Here is a 14,592-nt window from a genome sequence, read left to right as displayed (position 1 = left end):
CCGCCGAAGATGTAGCCGACATGATTGGAGCAGCCGATGAAGTACCTTGTACCAGCAGATTTCCCACAGACGGCGCCTATTGACGAGGGTGCTCCTCGGCAATGCCCACCATGAGGGGCTTAGGGTTGACGGAATCCTCCAGGCTAGCACGAGACATCAAATACCAAACAAACAGGGAGAGAGATTTACCTAGGTTCGGGGCCCTCGATGAGGTAAAACCCTTACCTCCTGCTTGTCTGATCTTGATTATCGAATATATCGAGTTACAATGGGTAGCCGATAGGCTGCTATGGTCGACTCGCCGAGAGGCAAGGATTCTAGGTTTATAGCTCTAACTTGCGGTGGTTCTACGTATTGATGTTGTGTTGTTCCGCAGGCCCCCTCCTGGCCTTTATATAGCAGGCCAGTTCTCGAGAGTCCTGTCTGAAAGGACGAGATGTCGCCTATAGGGGGGTGAATAGGCGTTTTAAAAACTCTTACGAATTTGGCTTGTAAGAATGCGGAATTAAACTAAAGTTTATTTTACAAGCACAAACCCTAAATATGCTAGGCTCAACTAAGTGCAACAACAACAACTAGAGCTAAGCAAGATAGGCACAATATATATATATATGAACAACAAGTGATAGAAAGATGTAGGAAATACTTCAAGATCGATGGCTATCACAAGGGAAAGTAAACTCGGGTGCTGGGCTGGCCGGTCCGGCGGCCACCTGGAAGGGTAAAGATGTCCAAACTCGAAAATGCAATAGAAGATGCATGCAGATTCCGTTTTCGATGAACTTGGGCTTGTTGAAAAGCTAGCAACAAGCTTAAGAACCTCACACAGAGAAACAACAAGAAGCAATAGGGATATGCAAGCATGCAAAGGATTGAGCTCCCTAAGACGATGTGATCAAGTTACCCAACCGAAAGCTCCTCTTGATAGTGCGGCTATCTATCATATAACCCGGTCTCCCAACAACCACCTTGAGACCAGTAAAAGGAAAACCTAGCAAGGCCATACCTTTGCCTTATGCAACCCGCTTGATCTTGATGACAATGCTTCAAGTTCCATCAAGCCAGAGTATATCACTTGATCATTGTTGTTTCGTGAAGACTCATGATTTGCTCCCCCATACGCCACTATGGGATAGCTTCATTAAGCACATCTTCACATGTCCATTATCACCAAATGGACGGCAAGCTTCAAGCATGTGATCCTCTTGAGATGCTCATCTTGAACTTGCTCAACTCAACCTTGATGACGATCACCACTTGATGTCATCCTCTCATGGGCTATATGAGATCTTACTTTTGACGCATGCCCATGGAAAGATACCTAACCCACATAGACAACACAAGGGCACATATATGATGGGTTAGTTCATAAATCATAATTGACAAGGCTTACCATACCACATGACTTCACGTGGCACATTCTTCACGCTTCATGTGTTGACCAAACTTGAATCTATTCTTCACTCTTTGTGTTGGTCAACCTTGTATCTTCTCATGCTCTATCATACTATCTTGAAGTGTATAAAGAATTATTCATTTGTTTGCATGCTCTAAATCTTAGTCAACCATAGCTCAACTTATGAGACTATCATGACACCGACTTAGAGCCATATCTTAAATTCTTCACTCAGAATCAAGCACTCAAGATCTTGATCATTCATTGCTTAACACATAAGCTAGAGCATGGCTAATATTGAGTTCCACATAAATACTCCATCTTAATTTCTTCTTCTTGATCATATCACATATATGTCTTGATGGTAATACTTGATACGTCTCAAACGTATCTATAATTTCTTATGTTCCATGCTACTTTTATGATGATACTCACATGTTTTATACACATTATATGTCATTATTATGCATTTTCCGGCACTAACCTATTGACGAGATGCCGAAGAGCCAGTTGCTGTTTTCTGCTGTTTTTGGTTTCAGAAATCCTACAAAGGAAATATTCTCGGAATTGGACAAAATCAACGCCCAGGGTCTTATTTTTCCACGAAGCTTCCAGAAGACCGAAAGGATTACGAAGTGGGGCGACGAGGCGCCGCCACGCCAGGGCCGCGCGGCCAGGGCTGGGCCCGCGCCGCCCTGGTGTGTGGGGCCCTCGTGTCTGTTGGAGATATGCCCAAGAGGCAATAATAAAAGTGGTTATTATATATCTTTATGTTTATGATGAATGTTTATATACCATGCTATAATTGTATTAACCGAAACATTGATACATGTGTGTTATGTAAACAAAGAAATGAGTCCCTAGTAAGCCTCTTAACTAGCTTGTTGATTAATAGATGATTAGTTTCATAATCATGAACATTGGATGTTATTAATGACAAGGTTATATCATTATATGAATGATGTAATGGACACACCCAATTAAGCGTAGCATAAGATCACGTCATTAAGTTATTTGCTATAAGCTTTCGATACATAGTTACCTAGTCCTTATGACCATGAGATCATGTAAATCACTTATACCGGAAAGGTACTTTGATTACATCAAACGCCACTACGTAAATGGGTGGTTATAAAGGTGGGATTAAGTATCCGGAAAGTATGAGTTGAGGCATATGGATCAATAGTGGGATTTGTCCATCCCGATGACGGATAGATATAATCTGGGCCCTCTCGGTGAAATGTCGTCTAATGTCTTGCAAGCATATGAATAAGTTTATAAGAGACCACATACCACGGTACGAGTAAAGAGTACTTGTCAGGAGACGAGGTTGAACAAGGTATAGAGTGATACCGATGATCAAACCTCGGACAAGTAAAATATCGCGTGACAAAGGGAATTGGTAATGTATGTGAATGGTTCATTCGATCACTAAGTCATCGTTGAATATGTGGGAGCCATTATGGATCTCCAGATCCTGCTATTGGTTATTGGTCGGAGTGAGTACTCAACCATGTCCACATAGTTCGCGAACCGTAGGGTGACACACTTAAAGTTGGATGTTGAAATGGTAGAACTTGAATATGGAATAGAGTTCGAATATTTGTTCGGAGTCCCGGATGAGATCCCGGACATCACGAGGAGTTCCGGAATGGTCCGGAGAATAAGATTCATATATAGGAAGTCATTTTATGTGTTTTGAAAATGATCCGGAAGGTTCTATGGAAGGTTCTAGAAGGTTCTAGAAAAGTCCGGAAGAAACCACTAAGGAAGGCGGAGTCCCGGAGGGACTCCACCTCCCATGGCTGGCCAACCCTAAGGGGGAGGAGTCCCAAGTGGACTCCCCAAAGGGGGCCGGCCACCCCCCCCCCCCCCCCACATGGAAGGGGGGAATCCCACCTCAAGTGGGATTCCCACCTTGGGTAGGTTTCCCTATCATATGGAAGGTTTTGGGTTCGGGTCTTATTCAGAGACTTGTAGTCCAACACTTGGGGCTTCCACCTATATAATGAGGGGCCAAGGGGAGGGAGCCGGCCACCCAAACACCACAAGGTGGCCGCACCCCTAGATGGCCGGCACCCCCCTCTCCCCAAACCCTAGCCGCCCCACTCCTCCTTCTTCCCCGCACGCTTAGCGAAGCTCCGCCGGGATTCTCCACCGCCACCGACACCACGCCGTCGTGCTGTCGGATTCAAGAGGAGCTACTACTTCCGCTGCCCGCTGGAACGGGGAGGTGGACGTCGTCTTCATCAACAACCGAACGTGTGACCGAGTACGGAGGTGCTGCCCGTTCGTGGCGCCGTGATCAAGATCTTCTACGCGCTTTTGCAAGCGGCAAGTGAACGTCTACCACAGCAACAAGAGCCTCATCTTGTAGGCTTTGGAATCTCTTCAAGGGTGAGACTCGATAATCCCCTCGTTGCTACCGTCTTCTAGATTGCATCTTGGCTTGGATTTCGTGTTCGCGGTAGGAATTTTTTTGTTTTCTATGCTACGTTATCCTACAGTGGTATCAGAGCCGTGTCTATGCATAGATGGTTGCACGAGTAGAACACAATGGTTTTGTGGGCGTTGATGCTTATGTTGTCTTTAGTTTGAGTACTTTGCATCTTTGTGGCATAGTGGGATGAAGCGGCTCGGGCTAACTTTACATGACCGCGTTCATGAGATTTGCTCCACGCTCGACATGCAACTTGTATTGCATAAGTGGCTTTGCGGGTGTCTGTCTCTCCTACTATAGTGAAGATTCAATTTACTCTTCTATTGACAACACTAGTATCACCGTTGTGGTTCATGTTCGTAGGTAGATTGGATCTTACTCGAAAACCCTAAACCACGTAAAATATGCAAACCAAATTAGAGAACGTCTAACTTGTTTTTGCAGGGTTTGGTGATGTGATATGGCCATAATGTGATGATGATTATGTATGAGATGATCATTATTGTATTGTGGCAACCGGCAGGAGCCTTATGGTTGTCTTTAAATTTCATGTTGAGTAGTATTTCAAAGTAGTTGTAATAGTTGCTACATGGAGGACAATCATGAAGACGGCGCCATTGACCTTGGTGCTTCGCCGACGATGATGGAGATCATGCCCGTTGATGATGGAGATCATGTCCGTGCTTTGGAGATGAAGATCGAAGGCGCAAAGACAAAAAGGGCCATATCATATCACATATGAACTGCATGTGATGTTAATCCTTTTATGCATCTTATTTTGCTTAGATCGCGATGGTAGCATTATAAGATGATCCCTCTCACTAAAATATCAAGATAATAAAGTGTTCATCCTTAGTAGCACCGTTGCCAAGACTTGTCGTTTCGAAGCATCTCGTGATGATCGGGTGTGATAGAATCAACAAGTGCATACAACGGGTGCAAGCCAGTTTTGCACATGCGGATACTAAGGTGGCCTTGACGAGCCTAGCATGTACATACATGGTCTCGGAACACGTGATACCGAAAGGTAGAGCATGAATCATATGATTGATATGATGAACACTTTGAGTGTTCGCCATTGAAGTTACATCTTGTCTCGTGATGATCGGACTTGGTGTGGTGGATTTGGTTCGTGTGATCACTAAGACAATGCGAGGGATATTGTTTTGAGTGGGAGTTCACCTAGTCTTTAATTTTGTTAAATTAAAATTTGAACTCAATTTGTCATAAACTTAGTCTAAACTATTGCAAATATGTTGTAGATATGGCGTCCCTAATCAATTTTAACCAGTTCCTAGAGAAAGAAAAGCTTAAGAGCAACGGTAGCAACTTCACCGACTGGTTCCGTCATGTGAGGATCTTCCTCAATGGCGGAAATCTGCAATATGTGCTTGATGCACCGCTAGGTGACCCTCCTGCAGAAACTAAAACCGTTGAAGTAAAGAATGTTTACGCGACTCGGAAAACTCGGTACTCTCAAGTTCAGTGTGCCATCATGTGCAGTCTGGAAGCCGATCTTCAAAAACGTTTTGAGCACCACGATCCACATGAGTTAGTCAATGAGTTGAAAACTATCTTTGAGACTCATGCGGCCGTGGAATGCTATGAAGCATCGAAACACTTCTTCAGCTGCATGATGGAAGAAGGCAGCTCCGTTAGTGAGCACATGCTCGCCATGACCGGGCATGCGAAGAAACTCAGTGATTTGGGAATAGTGATTCCTAACCGACTGGGGATTAATCGTGTCCTTCAATCACTGCCACCTAGTTACAAGAACTTTGTGATGAACTACAATATGCAGAACATGAACAAAGAGTTACCTGAACTCTTCTCCATGCTAAAATCTGCTGAGATTGAGATCAAGAAAGAGCACCAAGTGTTGATGGTCAACAAGACCACCAGTTTCAAGAAACAGGGCAAGTCTAAGGGAAAATTCAAGAAGGGTGGCAAGAAAGCTGCCACGCCTCCTGTGAAACCTAAGACTGGCCCTAAGCCTGATGCTGAGTGCTATTACTGCAAGGAGAAGGGACACTGGAAGCGTAATTGCTCCAAGTATTTGGCGGATCTGAAGAGCGGCCTTGTCAAGAAGAAGAAAGAAGGTATATCTGATATACATGTTATAGATGTTTATCTTACTGGTTCTCGCACTAGTACCTGGGTATTTGATACTGGTTCGGTTGCTCATATTTGTAACTCGAAACAGGAACTAAAGAATAAACGAAGACTACTAAAGGATGAAGTGACCATGCGCGTTGGAAATGGATCCAAAGTCGATGTGATCGCTGTCGGCACACTTCCTCTACATCTACCTTCGGGATTAGTTTTAAGCCTCGATAATTGTTATTTTGTACCCGCGTTGAGCATGAACATTATATCTGGATCTTGTTTAATGCAAGACGGTTATTCATTCAAGTCTGAGAATAATGGTTGTTCTATCTTTATGAATAATATCTTTTATGGTCGAGCACCTGAAAAGAATGGCTTATTTCTATTAGATCTCGATAGTAGTGATACACATATACATAACATTGATGCTAAGCGAATTAAATTGAATGATAATTCTACTTATATGTGGCACTGTCGTCTTGGTCATATTGGAGTGAAACGCATGAAGAAACTCCATACCGATGGATTACTTGAATCACTTGACTTTGAGTCACTTGATAGATGCGAAGCATGTCTAATGGGAAAAATGACTAAGACTCCATTCTCTGGTATTATGGAGCGAGCTACTGACTTATTGGAAATCATACATACCGATGTGTGCGGACCAATGAGTGTAGCATCGCGCGGTGGTTATCGTTATGTTCTAACCTTCACAGATGATCTGAGTAGATATGGGTATATCTATTTCATGAAACATAAATCCGAAACTTTCGAGAAGTTTAAGGAATTCCAAAGTGAAGTAGAAAATCAACGTAACAAGAAGATTAAATTTCTACGATCTGATCGTGGAGGTGAATATCTGAGTTATGAGTTTGGCATGCATTTAAAGAAATGCGGAATACTTTCACAATTGACACCGCCGGGAACACCACAACGAAATGGTGTGTCCGAACGTCGTAATCGAACTCTCTTAGATATGGTTCGTTCTATGATGTCTCTTACTGATTTGCCGTTATCATTTTGGAGTTATGCATTAGAGACAGCCGCATTCACTTTAAATAGAGCACCATCAAAATCCGTTGAAACGACGCCGTATGAATTATGGTTTAATAAGAAACCTAAGCTGTCGTTCCTTAAAGTTTGGGGTTGCGAAGCCTATGTAAAAAAGTTACAACCGGACAAGCTAGAACCCAAAGCGGAGAAATGCGTCTTCATAGGATACCCTAAGGAAACTATAGGGTACACTTTCTATCACAGATCCGAAGGCAAGATCTTTGTTGCTAAGAACGGAACCTTTCTTGAGAAAGAATTTCTCACTAAAGAAGTGACTGGAAGAAAAGTAGAACTCGATGAGATTGATGAATCTTCACTCATTGATCAGAGTAGCGCAGTACCGGAAGATGTTCCGGTGCCGCCTACACCGTCAACAGAGGAAGCTAATGATAATGATCATGAAACTTCAAATGAGATAGCTACTGAACCTCGCAGATCGACAAGGGAACGTGCCACTCCAGATTGGTATGATCCTTGTCTAAATGTCATGATTGTGGATAACAATGATGAAGACCCTGCGACGTATGAAGAAGCGATGATGAGCCCAGATTCCAACAAATGGCAAGAAGCCATGAAATCCGAAATGGGATCCATGTATGATAACAAAGTATGGACTTTGGTAGACTTACCTGATAGCCGCAAGGCTGTCGAGAATAAATGGATCTTCAAGAGAAAAACAGATGCTGATGGTAATATTACTGTCTATAAAGCTCGACTTGTCGCAAAGGGTTTCTGACAAATTCAAGGTGTTGACTACGATGAGACTTTCTCACCTGTAGCGAAGCTAAAATCTGTGAGGATTTTGTTAGCAATAGCTGCATTTTTCGATTATGAGATTTGGCAGATGGATGTCAAAACGGCGTTCCTTAATGGAGACATTGAGGAAGAATTGTATATGGTACAACCAAAAGGTTTTGTCGATCCTAAAAATGCTGACAAAGTATGCAAACTTCAGCGTTCAATTTATGGACTGAAGCAAGCATTGAGAAGTTGGAACCGACGCTTTGATAAGGTGATCAAAGACTTCGGGTTTATACAGTGTCATGGAGAGGCCTGTATTTACAAGAAAGTGAGTGGGAGCTCTATAGCATTCCTGATATTATATGTAGATGACATATTATTGATTGGGAATGATATAGAACTATTAAGCAGTGTAAAGGGTTATTTGAATAATAGTTTTTCAATGAAAGACCTTGGTGAAGCATCGTATATATTAGGCATCAAGATTTATAGAGATAGATCAAGACGTCTAATAGGGCTATCACAGAGTACATACCTGGACAAGATTCTAAAAAGTTTAGAATGGACGAAAGTAAGAAAGGATTCTTACCTATGTTACCAGGCAAGGTCTTGAGTAAGACTCAAGGTCCGGCTACGGCAGAAGAAAGAGAAAGGATGAGTCAGATCCCCTATGCCTCGGCAGTAGGCTCTATCATGTATGCCATGCTATGTACAAGACCGGATATAGCACATGCTGTTAGTTTGACTAGCAGATATCAAAGTGATCCAGGAATGGAACACTGGACAGCGGTCAAGAATATCCTGAAGTACTTGAAAAGAACTAAGGATATGTTTCTTTGTTATGGAGGTGACCAAGAGCTCGTTGTAACAAGTTACACCGATGCAAGTTGGAACACTGATCCTGATGACTCTAAGTCACGATGGGTACGTGTTTATATTGAATGGTGCTGCAGTAAGCTGGGCAAGCTCGAAGCAGTGCACGGTGGCGAAATCCTCAACAGAATCGGAGTACATAGCGGCTTCAGAGGCTTCATCAGAAGCGGTATGGATGAAGAGGTTCATTGTAGAGCTCGGTGTGGTTCCTAGTGCATTGGACCCACTAGTCATCTACTGTGACAACATGGGTGCCATCGCCAATGCACAAGAACCAAGGTCACACAAGAGGCTGAAGCATATCAAGCTGCGTTATCATTCGATTCGCGAGTACATCGAAGATGGAGAAGTAAAGATTTGCAAAGTACACACTGATCTGAATGTAGCAGATCCGTTGACTAAAGCTCTCCCTAGGGCAAAGCATGACCAACACCAGAATGCCATGGGTGTTAGGTACCTTACAATGTAATCTAGATTATTGACTCTAGTGCAAGTGGGAGACTGTTGGAGATATGCCCAAGAGGCAATAATAAAAGTGGTTATTATATATCTTTATGTTTATGATGAATGTTTATATACCATGCTATAATTGTATTAACCGAAACATTGATACATGTGTGTTATGTAAACAAACAAATGAGTCCCTAGTAAGCCTCTTAACTAGCTTGTTGATTAATAGATGATTAGTTTCATAATCATGAACATTGGATGTTATTAATGACAAGGTTATATCATTATATGAATGATGTAATGGACACACCCAATTAAGCGTAGCATAAGATCACGTCATTAAGTTATTTGCTGTAAGCTTTCGATACATAGTTACCTAGTCCTTATGACCATGAGATCATGTAAATCACTTATACCGGAAAGGTACTTTGATTACATCAAACGCCACTACGTAAATGGGTGGTTATAAAGGTGGGATTAAGTATCCGGAAAGTATGAGTTGAGGCATATGGATCAATAGTGGGATTTGTCCATCCCGATGACGGATAGATATACTCTGGGCCCTCTCGGTGAAATTTCGTCTAATGTCTTGCAAGCATATGAATAAGTTCATAAGAGACCACATACCACGGTACGAGTAAAGAGTACTTGTCAGGAGACGAGGTTGAACAAGGTATAGAGTGATACAGATGATCAAACCTCGGACAAGTAAAATATCGCGTGACAAAGGGAATTGGTATCGTATGTGAATGGTTCATTCGATCACTAAGTCATCGTTGAATATGTGGGAGCCATTATGGATCTTCAGATCCCGCTATTGGTTATTGGTCGGAGTGAGTACTCAACCATGTCCACATAGTTCGCGAACCGTAGGGTGACACACTTAAAGTTGGATGTTGAAATGGTAGAACTTGAATATGGAATGGAGTTCGAATATTTGTTCGGAGTCCCGGATGAGATCCCGGACATCACGAGGAGTTCCGGAATGGTCTGGAGAATAAGATTCATATATAGGAAGTCATTTTATGTGTTTTGAAAATGATCCGGAAGGTTCTATGGAAGGTTCTAGAAAAGTCCGGAAGAAACCACTAAGGAAGGCGGAGTCCCGGAGGGACTCCACCTCCCATGGCCGACCAACCCTAAGGGGGAGGAGTCCCAAGTGGACTCCCCAAAGGGGGCCGACCACCCCCCCACATGGAAGGGGGGAATCCCACCTCAAGTGGGATTCCCACCTTGGGTAGGTTTCCCTATCATATGGAAGGTTTTGGGTTCGGGTCTTATTCGGAGACTTGTAGTCCAACACTTGGGGCTTCCACCTATATAATGAGGGGCCAAGGGGAGGGGGCCGGCCACCCAAACACCACAAGGTGGCCGCACCCCTAGATGGCCGGCGCCCCCCTCTCCCCAAACCCTAGCCGCCCCACTCCTCCTTCTTCCCCGCACGCTTAGCGAAGCTCCGTCGGGATTCTCCACCGCCACCGACACCACGCCGTCGTGCTGTCGGATTCAAGAGGAGCTACTACTTCCGCTGCCCGCTGGAACGGGGAGGTGGACGTCGTCTTCATCAACAACCGAACGTGTGACCGAGTACGGAGGTGCTGCCCGTTCGTGGCGCCGTGATCAAGATCTTCTATGCGCTTTTGCAAGCGGCAAGTGAACGTCTACCGCAGCAACAAGAGCCTCATCTTGTACGCTTTGGAATCTCTTCAAGGGTGAGACTCGATAATCCCCTCGTTGCTACCGTCTTCTAGATTGCATCTTGGCTTGGATTTCGTGTTCGCGGTAGGAAATTTTTTGTTTTCTATGCTACGTTATCCTACAGTGTCGCCCCTAAACCTACCCTTCCGCCTACTTAAAGCCTTCATCGCGAAACCCCCAGTACCGAGAGCCACGATACGGAAAACCTTCCAGAGACGGAGCCACCGCCAATCCCATCTCGGGGGATTCAGGAGATCGCCTCCAGCACCCTGCCGGAGAGGGGAATCATCTCCTGGAGGTCTCTTCATCACCATGATCGCCTCCGGATCGATGTGTGAGTAGTTCACCCCTGGACTATGGGTCCATAGCAGTAGCTAGATGGTTGTCTTCTCCTCATTGTGCTATCATGTTAGATCTTGTGAGCTGCCTATCATGATCAAGATCATCTATTTGTAATGCTACATGTTGTGTTTGTTGGGATCCGATGAATATTGAATACTATGTCAAGTTGATTATCAATCTATCATATATGTTGTTTATGTTCTTGCATGCTCTCCGTTGCTAGTAGAGGCTCTGGCCAAGTTGATACTTGTAACTCCAAGAGGGAGTATTTATGCTCGATAGTGGGCTCATGCCTCCATTGAATGCAGGAAGGATGTGAGAAAGTTCTAAGGTTGTGGATGTGCTGTTGCCACTAGGGATAAAACATCAATGCTTTGTCTAAGGATACTTGTGTTGATTATATTACGCACCATACTTAATGCAATTGTCTGTTGTTTGCAACTTAATACTAGAAGGGGTTCGGATGATAACCTGAAGGTGGACTTTTTAGGCATAGATGCATGCTGGATAGCGGTCTATGTACTTTGTCGTAATGCCCTGATTAAATCTCATAGTACTCATCATGATATATGTATGTGCATTGTTATGCCTTCTTTATTTGTCAATTGCCCAACTGTAATTCGTTCACCCAACATGCTATTTATCTTATGGGAGAGACACCACTAGTGAACTGTGGACCCCGGTCCATTCTTTACATCTGAAATACAATCTACTGCAATTGTTCTTTACTGTTCTTCGCAAACAAACACCATCATCCACACTATACATCTAATCCTTTGTTTACAGCAAGCCGGTGAGATTGACAACCTCACTGTTACGTTGGGGCAAAGTACTTTGATTGTGTTGTGCAGGTTCCACGTTGGCGCCGGAATCCCTGGTGTTGCACCGCACTACACTCCGTCACCAACGACCTTCACGTGATCCTTGACTCCTACTGGTTCGATAAATCTTGGTTTCTTACTGAGGGAAACTTGCTGTTGTACGCATCACACCTTCCACTTGGGGTTCCCAACGGGCGTGTGCTTTACGCGTATCGAGCTAAATTTCTGGCGCCGTTGCCGGGGAGATCAAGACACGCTGCAAGTGGAGTCTCCCACATCCAATCTCTTTACTTTGTTTTTGTCTTGCTTTACTTTACTTTATTTACTGCTTTGTTTGCTCTTATATCAAAAACACAAAAAATTAGTTGCTAGTTTTACTTTATTTACTGTTTTGTTCTCCATATTAAAAACACAAAAAAATTAGTTACTTGCATTTACTTTATTTAGTTTGCTTTATTTACTACTGCTGAAATGGGTACTGTTGAGAATACTAAGTTGTGTGACTTCACTAGCACAAATAATAATGATTTCTTATGCACACCTATTGCTCCACCTGCTACTACAGCAGAATTTTTTGAAATTAAACCTGCTTTACTAAATCTTGTTATGAGAGAGCAATTTTCTGGTGTTAGTTCTGATGATGCTGCTGCCCACCTTAATAATTTTGTTGAACTTTGTGAAATGCAAAAGTATAAGGATGTAGATGGTGACATTATAAAATTAAAATTGTTTCCTTTCTCCTTAAGAGGAAGAGCTAAAGATTGGTTGCTATCTTTGCCTAAGAATAGTATTGATTCATGGACTAAATGTAAGGATGCTTTTATTGGTAGATATTATCCTCCCGCTAAAATTATATCTTTGAGAAGTAGCATAATGAATTTTAAGCAATTAGATAATGAACATGTTGCTCAAGCATGGGAGAGAATGAAATCTTTGGTGAAGAATTGCCCTACCCATGGACTAACTACTTGGATGATCATCCAAACCTTCTATGCAGGATTGAATTTTTCTTCGCGGAACCTATTGGATTCAGCTGCTGGAGGTACCTTTATGTCCATTACTTTGGGGGCGGCAACCAAGCTTCTTGATAATATGATGATCAATTACTCCGAATGGCACACTGAAAGGGCTCCACAAGGTAAGAAGGTAAATTCTGTTGAAGAAACCTCCTCCTTGAGTGATAAGATTGATGCTATTATGTCTATGCTTGTGAATGGTAGATCTAATGTTGATCCTAATAATGTTCCTTTAGCTTCATTGGTTGCCCAAGAAGAATATGTTGATGTGAACTTCATTAAAAGTAATAATTTCAACAACAATGCTTATAGGAATAATTCTGGTAACAACTATAGGCCATATCCTTCTGCTAATAGTAATGGTTATGGTAATTCTTATGGGAATTATTACAACAATAATAGGAGTGTACCCCCTGGTCTTGAAGCCATGCTTAAAGAATTTATTAGTACACAAACTGCTTTTAACAAATCTGTTGAGGAAAAGCTTGATAAAATTGATATTCTTGCTTCTAAGGTTGATAGACTTGCCTCTGATGTTGATCTTTTAAAATTGAAAGTTATGCCTAATAAGGATAATGATAATAAAATTGTTACTACAGCAAACGCCATCCAAGTTCGAATTAATGAAAATATTAGATTGATGGCTGAATTGCATGCTAGGTGGGAAAGAGAAGAAAACAAAAAACTTGCTAAAGAGAATAATGTAGCTAAAGTTTGGACTATTACCACCACTAGTAATGATAATGCTTCACATGTTTCTACACCTCCTACTATCAATGGTAAAATAATTGGTGTTCGCAATGTTTCTACTCCTAGTGCAAAGCGTGCAAAATTGCCTGAAACTGCTAAAACTGCTGAAACTGTTTGTGATAAAACTGCTGAAATTTTTCAAAATATTGGGGACAATGATCCCATTGCTGTAGATCATAATGGTTTAGATTTTGATGATTGTCACATCTCTGAAGTTATAAAGTTCTTACAAAAACTTGCTAAAAGTCCCAATGCTAGTGCTATAAATTTGGCCTTTACAAAACATATTACAAATGCTCTCATAAAAGCTAGAGAAGATAAACTAAAACTTGAAACTTCTATTCCTAGGAAGTTCGAAGATGGTTGGGATCCCATCATTAAGATGAGGGTCAATGATTTTGATTGTAATGCTTTATGTGATCTTGGTGCAAGTATTTCTGTTATGCCTAAGAAAATCTATGATATGCTTGACTTGCCACCATTGAAAAATTGTTATTTGGATGTTAATCTTGCTGATAATGCTATAAAGAAACCTTTGGGGAGGATTGATAATGTTCGTATTATGGTTAACAATAACTTTGTCCCCGTTGATTTTGTTGTCTTGGATATTGAATGCAATGCATCTTGTCCCATTATATTGGGAAGACCTTTTCTTCGAACTGTTGGTGCTACCATTGATATGAAGGAAGGTAATATTAAATATCAATTTCCTCTCAAGAAAGGTATGGAACACTTCCCTGGAAAGAGAATGAAGTTACCTTATGATTCTATTATTAGAACAAATTATGATGTTGATGCTTCGTCTCTTGACAATACTTGATTCACACTTTCTGCGCCTAGCTGAAAGGCGTTAAAGAAAAGCGCTTATGGGAGACAACCCATTATTTTACTACAGCACTTTTGTTT

Source organism: Lolium perenne, chromosome 7 (genome assembly GCF_019359855.2).
Source record: "Lolium perenne isolate Kyuss_39 chromosome 7, Kyuss_2.0, whole genome shotgun sequence".
Classification (NCBI taxonomy): Eukaryota; Viridiplantae; Streptophyta; class Magnoliopsida; order Poales; family Poaceae; genus Lolium; species Lolium perenne.
The sequence above is the reverse complement of the archived record's forward strand: the minus strand, read 5'-3'. Positions refer to the sequence as shown.